At 43.2% G+C, this 15262-nt stretch overlaps 1 long non-coding RNA gene across 1 annotated transcript in view; it reads right to left on the reverse strand.

Moving 5' to 3' along the window:
• Positions 1–15262, reverse strand: part of LOC126503301 (uncharacterized) — a 50950-nt gene that overhangs the window by 10500 nt on the left and 25188 nt on the right. The window lies entirely within an intron of this gene.

The following is a 15262-nucleotide window of genomic DNA, read 5'->3' on the forward strand; positions in this document are numbered from 1 at the left end:
GAGTGGGGGAGGGGGAGAAGAGTGGGGGGAGGGGGAGGGAAATGGGAGGCTGGGAGGCGGTGGAAACTTTTTTCTTATTCTCAATATAAAAAAAAAAGAATCCTAGCAAAAGCTGATACGTAGCCTGAACTGGCCATCTCCTGTGACCAGGTTGGTGTCTAGCGCAATTGTCATCAGAAAGTCATCATCCAGCAGCCGGTGGAAAGAGATGCAGATCCACAGCCAGCGGGGTCAAGGACACCACAAGAAAACTCACCAAATCAACTAACCTGGGCTCATAGGAGCTCACAGTGACTGAACAGACAACCAGCAAGCCTGCATGGGACGGACCTAGGAACTCTGCATAGCATATATGTAACAGTTGTGTGATTTGGTGTTCTTGTGGGACTCTTAACAGTGGGAGCAGTGGCTGTCTCTGACTTTTAATGGCTTTTGGGATCCTACTCCTCCATACTGGGTCACCTTGTCCAGGCTTAATACATTGGGGGGGGGAGTGCTTAGTCTTACTGCAACTTGATATGCCATGTTTTGTTGATATTAGTGGGAGACCTGCCCTTTCATAAACAGAAACGGAGGAGTGAATTGGGGGATGGGAACAGGAATGGAAGAACCAGGAGGAGAGGAGGGAGGAGAAATTGCAGCCAGAATGTAAAAATAAAAAAATAAATAGATAAATAAATAAATTTAAAGAGCAGGCAGAGGGTGACCACCTTTTTTTTTTTTTTTAAATGGATAGAGCTTTTCTTGGGTATGGAGTGTCATCCAGCAGAGACCTAGGAACTGCCAATAACATTAGTCTGGTGCAACGTTTGGGAAAGAGTTGCTGAGCACACATGACTCAACAAAATATGACAATTTGCATTCCTATCTCTTGGGAAGTTGTACTTATCAGAACCAATAAGAGCTGTGTGGTCAGTAAGTACGCTGAGCTGTATTTATCATGAGGGAACTGAGAAGGAATTAAAACCCCAAGAATTGTGAGGGGATAAGAGGCTTTGAGTCACTCTCTGTCCGGGACTTTCCTTTTCGGTGGCATTCCAATAGCATAGACCTCACCCTGGCAAAGCATACCATTGCTCAATATTAAAAACACTTGCCTGGAATGTGGGACATGTGAACTCAGACACCCCCCGCAGCTTTTCGGTGTGGTTCCAGCATGCTGCATCCACTGTAAACACAGCTTTCCGGAGAACAGGGGCAGCGTCCAAAGGTGACACAAACCACATACAGAAAAGCAAAAGCACCAAGTGTGGAGGAAACAATACCCTTCCTGGCCTTTGCTTAAGGCTCACACTACACACTGACGGTTCTAGCAGAGATGGAAAGTGAGCCCATGGGAGTAAACCGGTGCGTTCTTTTGTCCTGAGAAGAAAGTAAGAATGTAAATTGATTTCCTCCTCCTCTGGGGGTGTGCTTGTCTGTCTGCAAAAGAAAATGAAAAGAAAGAAAAATAAAGGGAAGGTAGAAGGAAGGAGCAACACAGTCATTTACTCCCAAAGAACTTGAAGAGTGGAAATAGAGGGTCACCAAAGGCCCCATCTTCTCCTTGTCTAGGGACCCTCCCACTTCAGCTGAGACAATGACAGTAGCAACCTTGTTAAACTGGTTTGAATGAAACTATAACTCGGCATACTCAAAGGCCTATCTAATCCACGCAGCATCTTCCAGAGCTCGGGGGTCTTCCCAGCAAAGCACTAATGATAGCTAGAACATTCTGACTAATCACAGCACGCCATACCCTGGCCCCCTTTCAAAGCCAGAACAGAACTCTACTGGAACAGTGCTGATTGCTCAGGCCAGCTGTCAGGGATGAGGCCCTCTTTCACACGGGGCAGCAATTAGCCAAAATATTCCCAAATTGCTGCCAATGTGAATCTTTAATTGTCCATCTGGGTTTGTGGTTTTGTCTATAAAAAAAAAAAAGAAAGAAAAAAGTCATTTGAAAGGGCAAGTAAAAGGGCTATGCAATGAAGATTCCTGGGTGAACTTAAGCATGCATCTTCTGACACAGGTGGCCAAGTTCAAGGCAGGAGAAGATGTAGGTAGGAGGAGCTGGGTAATCTTTATTCTAGGGAAATGAGGAGGAAGTAGAGGATCAGGGGAGGAGAGGACAGGCTCATAATCATACTGACTTTGGCAGATCCCAGCAAGGTGTTGGTTGGAGACTGACTATGTGACATATTCGCTGTATTTAAGGAAGCATCAAATTACGGTTTCAACCCTCAGTTGTCTGTGTTACCTCTGGAGTTCACTTGGACTCATCGTATATGATCTTGCATAAGTCAAGGTTCCCTCCTGGGACAACTTTTGCTCTTCCTCTTAGATTTCTTACGTTGGGTGTTGCTAGTCCTCATATATGAAATGCCTCCCAACTTATTTCCTACTCTGCTGTCCTGTTTTCTTAATTATGATGTGATAAAACATGCTAACAAAAGGAAGCCAGGGGAGAATGGAGTTATTCCAGGCCAGTTAACCAGTCAAGGCAGTAGGAGCTCGTAACATCTAGTTAAGAGCAGGAAGCAAATGAATACAGGCATGCTTGCTTAGCTCAACTTCCCCCTATACAGTCTAGAACCTAAGTCCAAGAGATAGTGACATACCCTTTTAGGAGGCATCTTCTCACATCAATACATCAATAAATGCAATCAATAAGCATCACACATCACACACACACACATACACGCACACACGCTTACTCATGCCAGCCTTGTATGTGTTCATAAGGGTGTGCTAAAATCTTTCAACCAACTGTTGCATCTTGAAAACAAGAAAATGAAGTTCAGGTTTCAGAGAGAGTTCAGTGCATAAAGTTCTTGCCACACAAGGTCACAGAACTTAGTTCAAATCCCCAGAACCCATGTAAGGAGCTGAGTGTTGAAACGTGTATCTGTAATCTCAGTGCTGCTGTGGTAAGATGGTCAACAGAAGTTGAAGAATGTCTACAATCTAATGGGCTGGGGGCTGAAGAGATGGCTCAGAGGTTAAGAGAACTGGTTGCTCTTCCAGAGGCCCTGCATTCAATTTCCAGCAACCACATGGTGGCTCCTGGGCCAACAAGGCTGGCAGAGTCAGCCCAAAGACAAACACAAGCATCACACACAGCATCATACAATGGAAGCAGGAAAAAGAAGGAAGGAAGGGAGAGAAGAAGGAAGGGAGGAAAAGAAAATGAAGCTCAAAGCATGTATGAGGCTACAGGTGAAAGAGCAGAGATGAGAACCCCATCTTCCAGCTCCCCAGCTCCTGCTCTTCTCGTATCTGTGCTCTACTTCATGTCCGCGGACCTCTGTCCCATTTGCTATCTTCTCCTAGGACCCCGGGATGATGGCATCCTCACTGAATGGATAGGCCTCTCTGCCTACCCACTATCTCATTAGAACCGATGACTTTTTCCAGAGGGTCGGCAGAAGGCAAAGGCAAAGCTCATGTCAGTGCCTCTGAAGTGTGAACTAGGCGTGCCTGGCAACTCCTCACTGCCGTGTCATGTTGCTTATTCTCATACTTCCTCATAATCAATGGTGTGATTTGAATGCTCGGGTTTCTCGTCCACCTGCCATCTCAATAATTAGTTCACTCAAGTCCAAAGGAGAAGAAAAGAAATAGCAAGCATAAGAGGAAAAACAACTAGAGGATAGAATACACGTGTTCGTATGAAAATGTTTGGGGTTTTAGTCAAAGTGGGCCCCGAATGAGTCAGCAAGGAGATGTGGATGACAGGAGAACGAGCTGAGTGTGGGCCGCCATGAATGGGTGACTGGAGCACAGAGTGCTGGCCACCGTGGATGACAGAGAATCAGAAATGGGAACAGGTATTAGCAGAGGAATATCTTTTCCTCTCCGTTTCTTGAATTGTAGAGTCTAGGTAGAGAAGATGCGTACAAACTCCTCAGAGGTGTGCCAAGCACACACCAGCAACCCAAAAGCAAATCCGGTTCTCACTCTCCCAAAAAGACTAAGTAACAGGCTTTCTCATTGTTCTTGTTTTACAAATATTGAAACTCAGGTGACAATGCTCTCAAGTGGCAAAAGGCAGATGGAAGCCAAGCCAGTTTGATTCTGAAGTCCATTTTCATAACCACTAAGTTATACTTCCTCCCCCAATAGAAAATTTAGAACAAGAAAAGCCCCCGTATTCTCATGACCCCAAGATAAACACTTTTACCCTTCTTAACACTTTCAGATTTTCTCCTCTATATAAATGAACACTGGCATTCCAGCTTGCCCCTGTTTTTTTATGTCTGTCCTTCTTTCCTCATCCTCTTTTTTGAGTCAGTTGGCATTTCTTACCATGGTCATTCCAATGCCTGTTGTCCCTACGGCCAATGTGTGATCTGCTCAGCAAATTTCTTAGCACTGAAGGTTGGAGTGGTTACATTTCCCACAGTTACAATTGGCAATGCAGTGAGCATCCTTCTTCCTGAATATATTTGGCCTCGGCTAATATTGATTAAGGAGATGGAGAGCTGGGGCTTGCCCTAAATTCTCATCTGGTGGATAGTGAGATTTTAACCTTGGTTCCATGAAGAAAAGTATGGAGCTCCACGCATCATTCTTTGGAGAGGTTAAGAGGTCAGAGACTGGAGGAGAACTGCAATGACATGGCAGCACAACTGTCACCCTCAGGTGGCCAAGAAGTATGATGGAGTATGGCTAGATTTTCTCTAGAGGTTTTCAGCAAGGAGACTCTAGAGCAATGGACTTCTGTGAAATGATACGTTCAACTGACAAAGCATGACCAGCTAGCCCCAAGACATGACCAGATAGATCCTCAGACAAGCTCACTTACGCTAGACATAGTGGGACACACTTGTCATTCCAACATTGGGAGGTTAAGAGAGAAAAATAACAAGTTCAAATACACCCAGACTATACAGTAGGATCTTCTTTCAAAGAGCCACCAGCCATAAAAGTCCAGGAGCTCAATAACATGTTCTTGTCCCTAGACTCTGCAAGGATCCTAGAGAAAATCAGCAATTTGTTCTAATGATTAAAATCTCCTGAACTTTATTAAAAAAAAAAAAAAAAAACTAAGGCCTGGTGTTGGGAGAGATGGCTCACTGGGTAAAATGCTTGCTGTACATTCATGAAGACCTGAGTTCAGATTTCCCACACCTGCATTAAATTTTGAACATGGCAGCACACGCATCAATAACCCTAGGATTGAGGGGACAGAGACAGAAGGTTCCCTGGAGGTCTCAGGTCAGCCAGTCCAGCCAAATCAAGGAGCTCCAGGCTCAGGGGGAGATCTTGTCATAAAGCATAAGGTGAGATGTTACTGAAAAAGGCCCCAGATGTCAACCTCTGGCCTTCACATACATGCACACAGGCATGTGTGTGAATGCCTACACACACAATCTAAAGCCCATCTGTACCTTATTCCTTAATTCTCAGACAACTATTAAGAGGGAAGCAAAAGGAGGACACCAATTCATAATGTATTTAAACTACTGTAGTTGGTAATCCCAAGAATTCAGACCAGAGACCATCCAGTCTAGTTCAGTGAATTTGGATATTTGCAGGAAACAGATCTGACTCAAGAGCAATCCTTCATTTGCTGGGTGGGTGATCTTGGGCAAATGACTCAAAGGCCTTGGGCCACAGTGTCTTAGGAGTCCCCAAAGGATGATAACTGTACTTACTTCTGAGTATGGTGGGGAAGTCTGAAGTTTCTGAGTCACATGATCAACCTCACTTCGTCAAAGGGGTTCAGGTCATCCTCGTGTATAGTTTGTGAGCAAGTTGAACCATTCCAGAAGAAATAAGGTGACGTTAAAAAGAAGACTAATATAAACATAAAATTGCTGAAGGTTTAAATAGAAGAAGCTGAGGCATCATGGGGAAAGGCCAGAAGGCTCAACCCTTCCGCTTGACCAGCCTTGGGGGAAATGGAGACCATGGTGTGGTCATAAGATAGTAGGCGATATGGATGAAGAGATTGGCTTTATGGTCATTTTCTCCTGGAAGGTATTGGTGACCTCCCCCAAAAAAGTGACAATAAATCAAAGAAGTGATCAAAGCAATATGTGTGGGGTGCATCGTGCAGCAATGTCCCCGGAAGCACCTACTGAGCAAGACTTACTCACTGGGTTGTATGGTAAGTTTCCCAGGATTCTCAATTGTCAAACCAAGAACATCACCGGTGTCACATGTCATCTCCCTTTGAACCTAAGATGTCTGGGTAGGCAAGACAGAGCTCTTACTAGTTTCCGGCCCCAAAACAGTACTTCCACTGAGCCTCAATCTTCAGTCAAGTCAGGAGATGGAGAGGGAGGGAGAGTTGGAGGAATCGGGAAAACCAGTTTTTAATAATAACAGGCCATTGCGGTGTAATAACAGCTTTGGGTTGACAGAGCACTTCCACAGACATTATCTCATTGGATTCTCACAGTAAATGGGGTGGAGGGGGGAACGGGGCAATTAGCATGATCCCCACCCTTTCAAATATGAACAGTTGTGGCTCAGAGAGGTTAAGCGATTTGTTCATATAAAACTGGTGAGTCGCTAGCTGGGAATGTGTGTTTTATGACTCTCAGTTTCTTAGCTGCTTCCATTAGAGCTATGTGGGGGGTGGTAGGAGCTGCTCTTTATGCTGACAGAGGACAGGATTTATATGCTCATTCACTGTGAAGAACAGGGATGTCAAGGCTGAAGGAGGACTTGGAACAGATGGGGTACGGCCAAGGATGGTTTCACCTCCTATTGACAGAGGTCATAGGTGAAAGAGAACATAGAGTCTGCCTGTCAGGCTCGGGGCAGAAAGGATGTGCAGGCAGCAAGGGTTAGCACTTCTTTGCTTCTAAAGACATCAGATTCTTGAGAGGAATGGAACTAGTGGCCTGTTTTGCAGTAGTCAGGGGGCTACTGTAGGGATGAGCCACCTAGTAGAACTTAAGAGCCTGCCCAAACCAGGAAGCAAAGGCTCTCCCAGCTGTGCCCAGCAGCATGCTCTGTTGCCTATTCGTACCACTAAACAGTGGACAAAACTGACGAGTAGGATCACAAAACACAAAAAAGTTCACAGACTCTGCCAGTCTCAAGTCCATAGATGCTTAAGTGGCCAATAAATGGTACCCTTTCCAGAGCTGTTGTTGACCTTGGTCTATTGGCTTCTCCCTTTCTCTCATCTCAGAGAGCCACAGAAAAGAATGGCATACTGGGGATGACCCGCAACAGTCAACCAGAAAGGAAGGAGGAAATGGTTCCCAGAATTTCACTGGAAATGCACACTGAGACAGCCCTCTCACCGACATGCTGAAGAGTGAGAACCTACCCTATGATTCTCTGTTCAAAGGAACTGTGAGTACCTTTTGCATGTTGAGTGTGCCCCAAATCCTGTGCAAAGCCCTAGTGTTTACTCTTCCTCAGACTTCACAGCAACCCTACATATGCTACCTTAGGATAAACCTGTTCAAGCTCGCATAGTAAGTAAACTGCAGAGCTAAAATTCCCTGGAGTTCTGGTGCCCCAGAGCCCGAGTTCTTCCTACTCTCAACAGAGCCTTTTGAGTATGCAGGCTCAGAATAGTTCAGCAAGGAGAGAAAGGGGAAGGACCAGGGTGGAAACTGTGTCTAAAGCCACTGTCCTGACTCACTCACTCTTCTTAATAAGCATCAAATGACAGCTGAAGGCTTCTAGAACAGCACAGCAAAGGGGAATCCAGACTGTCAGTGACTGATGGATGAATCAGCATGTGACTTTCAGGTCAAAGAGGAAGCCATGATGAACAGATGTGAACAGAGCAACATCCAGGCCACCCGAAACCTCTAGGGCACGAAGGAACTACGCATTCATGTTTTCTGCCTGGGTCTCCAATGTTGCTACAAATTTCTCCCTAAAATGCCAATGCTATGGCCAAGCTTCCCTCTGGGCCTTCTGCAGAAGAAGTTCTTCTGGTCCTTTCTCTTTGTTCTTGCTCTGGCCTCTATCCAGAAGATCTGTCCTTGCTCTCCTCTCTGCCTCTCTAACTCTGAAGTCCCTCTCCACTCTTATTCATAGTGTGCTCACTCGGGAAATCATCAAACCCCGTTGATCTAGCACTTGCAAAAGAGCCTTCTGTTCCTGAACACCAAACAAGATGTTGAGATATGGTGACAAAATATTGCCCCTGTCTCTGCTGCCTGGTAGGAAAGAGAAATTCATTAAAAGAGTATAGTTGGAGAAACAAGAGCTTGCAGAAGGGACAAGAGCTTGGAGAGAAAGAATATCTATTGCTTAGGATTTGGAGAGAACTGGAAGGCTTTCGGGAGGAGGTGACATCTGAATGTGTTTTGAATAAGAGAGATGGATGCAAAGACACGTGAATTTCACCAAGAACCTCAGGTTCTCACACTCTTCCTTTGTCTGTGCCAACTTAAATAAGTCTTCCCAGGTCTACAGAGTGGTCTAGTCTGGCCCCATTTCTCTTGTCTGAACTCTGAGCTTCATATTGAATGATCATCTAACTGCTGGCCTTATGTATCCCCAGACCTCTGGTTCTTTGTAAGGCAGAGATACTAACAGCACTCTAGGAGTTCCTTGGACAGTGGTTTGAAAGTGCTACCTTGCTGAGCTCTGAGAATGCTTAGCTGTAAATTAATGCCTAGTGGGTGGACCTCTCCTATTCCCACTAGGGAACAAACACAGACACACACACACATACATACACCACTCACAAATACACGATCATTGTCTCCTCATCTCAGAACAGTTTCTTCCTTTGTTCCCTCAGAAGCACTAAGCCTTGTGCAAATCCCACTGTGCCGAGATCCACAGAAAGATGCCTCCCTAACCCATCACTCCCCTTTCTCCCACGAATATGTTCCGGGCCCCAGACTTCAGAGAAGGCAAAAATGAGATGAATTTTTTTTTCTATAGTCCTAACTTTGAGCAGGTAGTTTCACTGAGCCTTAGTTTTCTCTGGTACAAGACAGTAGATTGAATGTACACACATTGCAAGAATATTTTGAGAACTAAGACAATTAATAAAGGGTGTTTGGTAAAGTCCAATATACGTGGTGACGTAGATTCACGAGATGTCAGGCACGTGGTGAATATTCTATATCTATTAGGTGTTGCTATTCCTACTATGTCGAGCACAAGCAGTAAGTACCTTAGAAAGTCATCTTACCTGTCCGTGCTTCTCTCTCTTAGCTACGTAGTAGGTATAAAAATAGCACTGCTTCTCTGGGTTATTATGACAATTGAGTGGCTTAAATTTTGCAAAGCATGCATGAGTCTATTCCATAACTACACCCTACAATAATATCCATAATGATCATTATTTTTATTTTTATTGATTCTTCTTCATACTTTATTTTACATTCTTACTATTTCAAGAAAGGTTTGTAAGCTCTCCAATTACCTGAAGCATGTCAGCTCTTAAATGTTCCTCCCGTTCAGCAATGGAGTCTGTGTTTCCTGGATTTAAGCATGACCAAGTCATGATGGCTTCAATAAGGTATAACATAAATCAACATAAATGACATGATATGACTTTTGAGTCTGCACAGGGAAAGATTACAGTCCTCTACTATGCTTGCTGGAACATTTTCTCTTAAAAAAATCTCAAGAAAGAACTGGGAATATAGCTCAATAGCAGTATATGAGAGGCCCTAAATGCAGTTCTGCGCATGTCAAAACAAAACAAAACAAAAACCCTTGATCAACCAGGTTAGAAGTATGACCTCCTGGAAGCTATAACATTTGAAGCATGCCCATGCCCTAATGACTATTTGTAGGGACTTGGTGAGCAGTCTTCAGCAAGCCAGCTTGCAAATCATCCTAGCTCCTCTTCCAGGCATCTCTAGCCACTGAATGCATCTGACCTGATGCCTCCAGCATCATGCAGCAGAGACAAGACACACTCTCTGGACTTCTTGCACATCCATGACCACAGAATCTGTGCACATGGCATACATGGCTGCTGTGCTTGATTTATTTTGAAGTGGTTGTCAGCAGGAATATGATGACAACCATATGATGACGCTGGAGCTAGTGCTGCGCAAAGGCCTCACTGTCTTATTATATGCCCTGTTTCCAAATTCACACAAGTTCTTTCTCAGCTCATCTGTAGGCGTCTCAGCCAGACCTCTGACCATTTCACCTCTAACTATTTTGCAGGCAGCACCAACGGATCCTGCACCTTTGTCTACATGGGATGGGTTCTAATATCAGAACATTTTCTCTGTTTTACCAAAACAGATACCAAAGCCAAAACAAAGGAAATGTGTGACTGATCCAGTGTCACACAGACGTTTTATGGCTCCTGTTCTAATGGCTTTCTCTATGACAGTCTGCCATGATCAACAGGATAAAGTATGTCTAACTTCAATATGAAGATACAAAATGGAAATACTCATCATGGAGCTCGAAGGACAGAGTTGTTTCTAGAAATCTCTGAGCTTCCTTTCTTCACAGTTCTAGCAAATTGCTGCCCAATCTCTCTCTGAAGATAGCTTTTCTATGACTGTATCAAGATTTCAGCCAAGCATTCTCTTTTGAAATAATTGCCACAATTACACTGAGGTAGTCAATGGATGTGTGCATATATACACGTGTGCATAAACCACCGTAACTGACAACACCAGGCACCACAGTGCTTGGAAATCCCGAGTCTCCATCCTGCCCAATCATCTACTCCCATCCCTGAGACTCAAAGCCCAATTAAGATTTGCAGCTGTGTTCATGAAATTATTATGTTCATAAAATTATTATTATTCCCCAAAACTTTTGGAAAAATGCGTTTCAAAGTCCCGATTTTAAAGCCAAAGTTAAAGCACTGTCATCCTCCCTGGTGGAAGTATGCTCTCATTAAGTCTATTTCAAACCCCCTCCAGGAGGAACTTGGAAGAAACCAGCATCCTTGGGTCATATGAGCTAGTATGAGTCAGCCCCCATGCACTGGTGGCCATCCTTTTCCCGCTATTAATGGTTGACCACATATTCCAGCTACCACACCAATTCTGGCCATTTACTGGTTTGTTTTTTGAAAATTTTCCCTGTAGACTAATGTCCAAGGAAGAATTTATTTTCTGCACACCAAAAGACCCATCTCTTGCCCAGATGCCACTGCCATGCCTTTCCTATAGAATTTGGTTGATGTAATTCTGATTCATTCATTTAAAGAATGTTTATTTTTAATTGTGTATATGTATGTATGTATATGCATATGTATATGTATAAATATGCTACATGTCCAGATTTGGATCACCTAGAGATGGAGTTACATGTGATTATGAGACACCCAATATGGGTTCTGGGAACCAAACTCAGATACCATGCAAGAGAAGTATATATTCAATTGCCATGTCATCTTTCCAATTTTGCTATTTGCTCATTTGAATATTCAAAAGGAATTCCTATTACATTAAAAGAATTCAATATTCCACTTTTCATCTTAGAAAACTCGCATCTGCTTAGCCATTCAGCCCCCAAGATACACATCTGTGCCTGTGATCCCAATATAAAGGAGAATAGGAAGACCAAATATTTAGTACTTTTGTACTTACATTAATTCAATATACACTGAGTATCCACTACGTCTGATATATGCTACTTGTGGTAATATTACCATAATTCAAGTAAATTCTCTCCTATGACAAACTTTGATTCAAGTGAAAGAGATAAGCAATAAATAAGTTAGCAGATAAATGAACATGATAAAATCATATGAATGCTGAGACCCACGCTCTCAATTTCTGGTTTGTTGCATGCATGCAACAAGCATATTTACCAAGCTGCAATGAGTGTTTAATCCCAATATACATGGAACTATAGCTGGGAAATTTTTAAAGCATCAAACATTGAAAAAAATAAAAGAACACGTCTCTAGTCAGGTCTAAGATGGCTTATCTGAGGAAATGACACATACATTGAGTTGACCATGTACATAGCAGAGGAAAGAAAGGAACTGGCACTTTAGATAAAATGAAAGAAAACCCTATGGCCAGGTAAAAAGGAATAAGAGAGAGTGCCCAGCTTTGTGAGCCACAGCAAGATGCTTGAACGGTACTCTAAGAATGGCATACCAACAATGAAGAGTTTCATTTCGACAAAGTTTAACAGATTATAAAATTAAGTTGTCTCTCACTTTTTCAAAGTGGTAGGCTCACAATCTATTTGGAAGCACCAAGCATATAAACAAATAAACAAGTAGTTGTAATATAAGATGTTAAGAACTACCATGGGATACCTCAATGGCTTGTTACCTTAGGTGTACCCAAGAGAGAATCAGAGCTTGGTAGGAACAGACGAGGACAAATTTCCCATGAAGGATAGAGAGAAGGTGAATGAATGGTAGTCACAGAGAATTGTACTGTCAGGAACGGTGATAGCAGAGACAGGCCGAGACACAGAAAAGTTAAGCAAACGAGTTCAATGAGATTAGTAGCTACAGAGTGCAACCTCAAGGCTGGGTCTAACTACAAAGTCCCAATAACAATCAATTAGGCAAGACCTAACAGAGGCCTACAGTCAGGATTTGGAGTAACAGAATAGATGGCTGCCCCTGTGTCGCACTCAAGGGCAGTATTGATTTACAGACGACTGTCTTTCTACAGTCTGCCTTTGCTGCCTCTATTTCCTGTTGTGGCTTAAAACCACCTCACTGAGGGGGCCTTGTGTTCCTTTGTGGCAACCTGCTAATTACAGACCATTATAAAAGGTAGGAAGCAGATGTGCCCACACATGCCTTTCTGTGGCCCAGCTGGACACCACTTTATACCCCACTTACTCCTTTCCTCCTGCCTGCGACTGTACAAAGGCCATAGGCCAACATCAATTGCACATGACAGCCTCGGCCCCACCTCTCACCATTAAATACTGTTTAAGAGTCACCATAGAAAATTTCTTAGGAAAAATCCTAACCTAATATTAGAAGAATCCATAAGCCCCATGCCATTTACAGTCGACCTGTGTCTTTCGTTCTTGAAGACACAGGTTGATCACATTTCCCAGAGTTCCTTACTGTAGGATGTAAACGGGAAGCCAGGCTCTGGTGAATGAAATAATGAACATCACTTCTTGCTCTGGGTGTTAAAACAACCCTTGGGTGGGAGAGAAAGAGAAAGAGGGGGAGGGGCCTTAGTGAAGAGGTTCTCAACCTGTGAATTGTAATCCCTTTGGGGGTCACATATCAGATATTTACATTATGATTCTTAACAGTAGCAAAATTATAGTTATGAAGTAACAACAAAATAATTTTATGGTTGGGGATCACCACAACATGAGGAACTGTATTAAAGGGTCACAGCATTAGGAAGGTTGAGAACCACTGACTTAGTGGTTAGAGCACTTGGTCTTCTAGAGGGCCCGAGTTCAATTCTCAGTACCCATATTGTAGCCACAACCATCTGCGACTCCAGTTTCAGGGGATCTGATATTATCGTCTATTTCCCAAGAGAAATGTATATACATGGTGCACAGGTATACATGCATGCGAAACACCCATACACACACAACAAAAACAAAGATGTAAAAAGAACATCCCTTGGGTAATCTTCCACATGTTCCTTCCCCTTTGAGAACACAGACATGGTTATCTTGGTGATCTTAGAGGCCACAAGACACGGATGACATGTGTATAAACAACAGTAGTTAGTGTTCCCCAAAATCTACATTGAGCAGGCTCTGCAGCTCTCATTCCACTGACGTGGAACTAACTTGCAATACACTCAGATCCTTATATGTAAATGCATTACAAGGACTTGCTCATAAATTTTGGTCCTTCGAACAATGTGAGCCTCCTGAAAAGAGGCAGCTATGGCTCATTCTTTGATCCTTCCTGTTTTATAGAGAAAGCATCTATCAAGACGTGGTACCCAATCCACAGTCAGTGAACGATCAGTGCCAACCATTAGACTCATGAACTACTTCTTAGTATTGTTTTCTAATTTTTTTTTGTTTTTGTTTTGTTTTCTGTAACCCATAGGGAGAGCAATGACTATAAACAGAGATAAGGCTAAGGTTCATCCTAGGATACCAACGCTTCAGTGTAAAGCTCTGAACACTCACTACACACAGGTACATGGAACCATTGGGAGCGTCTGTTGTTTTCCTGTGGAGGAGAAACTAGACATTCTCCTACATAAGACCAGAGAGAATGAAAAACCTTCGAAGTGAAAGAAGTCTCTACTCTGAACAAATCAAAAGGCATGCAATTTGCCATCCTGCTGGAAAGACAAAGGGGAAAATATGAAGCAATGGATTAAGAAAACACCCCCCCCACACACACACACACCAAGAAAAAAAAATACCTAGAATAGTGATGCCTACCAAAGAGGTGAGGTAGGGATTGATGGGGCAAAGGACCTACCTGGCTTTCAGGTCAGGTGAACCTGGACTATCCCAGCTGTCTGCCTAAAGGAAGTCTGTGAGCATCTGCTCAGAGCGCAGTACTCAGTCACTCTGAGAGGAGGAAGCCTGGAATCCAGGAATCCAGGTAGAAGAACATGGATGGAGCTCACAGCCTCGGACCCAGACAGCAGAGCTCTAGGACAACAAAACTGCCACACCTGTAGTACCTACCCATTAGATCAGCCATGCAAAGGGGCTGATGATGCCAAGTGCTGATGTGGCTGTCAAAGAACTAGAAGTCTGGGAAATACAGTGTGCCCACGGTGGCCAATGGAGTCGCAGCTTCTTAAATGGCCTATCTGTTTCTCCCAGGTGATCCAGCTGCTCCTCCGTGAGTGCTTTCCTAAGAAGCATGTGCGCATGTGTCCAATAAATATGTATATGCCCAGTGAGCCAGACATGGGTTCACACTACACAGACTCTAAGACTCCTACTGACTGTGCCTTTCAGATCGGTTATAGCTGCCCATGCTAAGATGAGTTTTCCAACTGGAAACCAAAAGTGGGAAGGGTATTGTGTGTATCTTTCATTAAAAATCATTTATATTTTAAAATAATTCTACGAAATAAATAATTGGAGTAGAACTCTGGGAAAAAAATTCTCAACATGTGGTGTTGTTTGCTTAATTATAGATAAAAGCCAATAGTAAGACAGTATCGCGAAATTGCCGTAACAGCTCTAAAATCTTTTCTACTACTCCATCAATACATTTCTGCAAGGTTTGTTTTGCTACTGGATCATTATTAAAATAGAAGACAAGTTAATAAGTGGGAAGCAAGCCGATGCGTCTAATTACAAATTATGTGTAAAAATATGACTATAATGTCTACTTTGGAAAATTAGTTTTCACTCAGTTTGTTTAGTCATAATTATGAAATGATAAAAGTTTAACTAAAGTAGTTATTTACTATATTAGTTGTCTTTATCTTTT

This window comes from Alexandromys fortis, unplaced genomic scaffold, assembly GCF_014885135.2.
Source record: "Alexandromys fortis isolate MF-2015 unplaced genomic scaffold, M_Fortis_MF-2015_v1.1 scaffold_2_1_26212458, whole genome shotgun sequence".
NCBI lineage: Eukaryota > Metazoa > Chordata > Mammalia > Rodentia > Cricetidae > Alexandromys > Alexandromys fortis.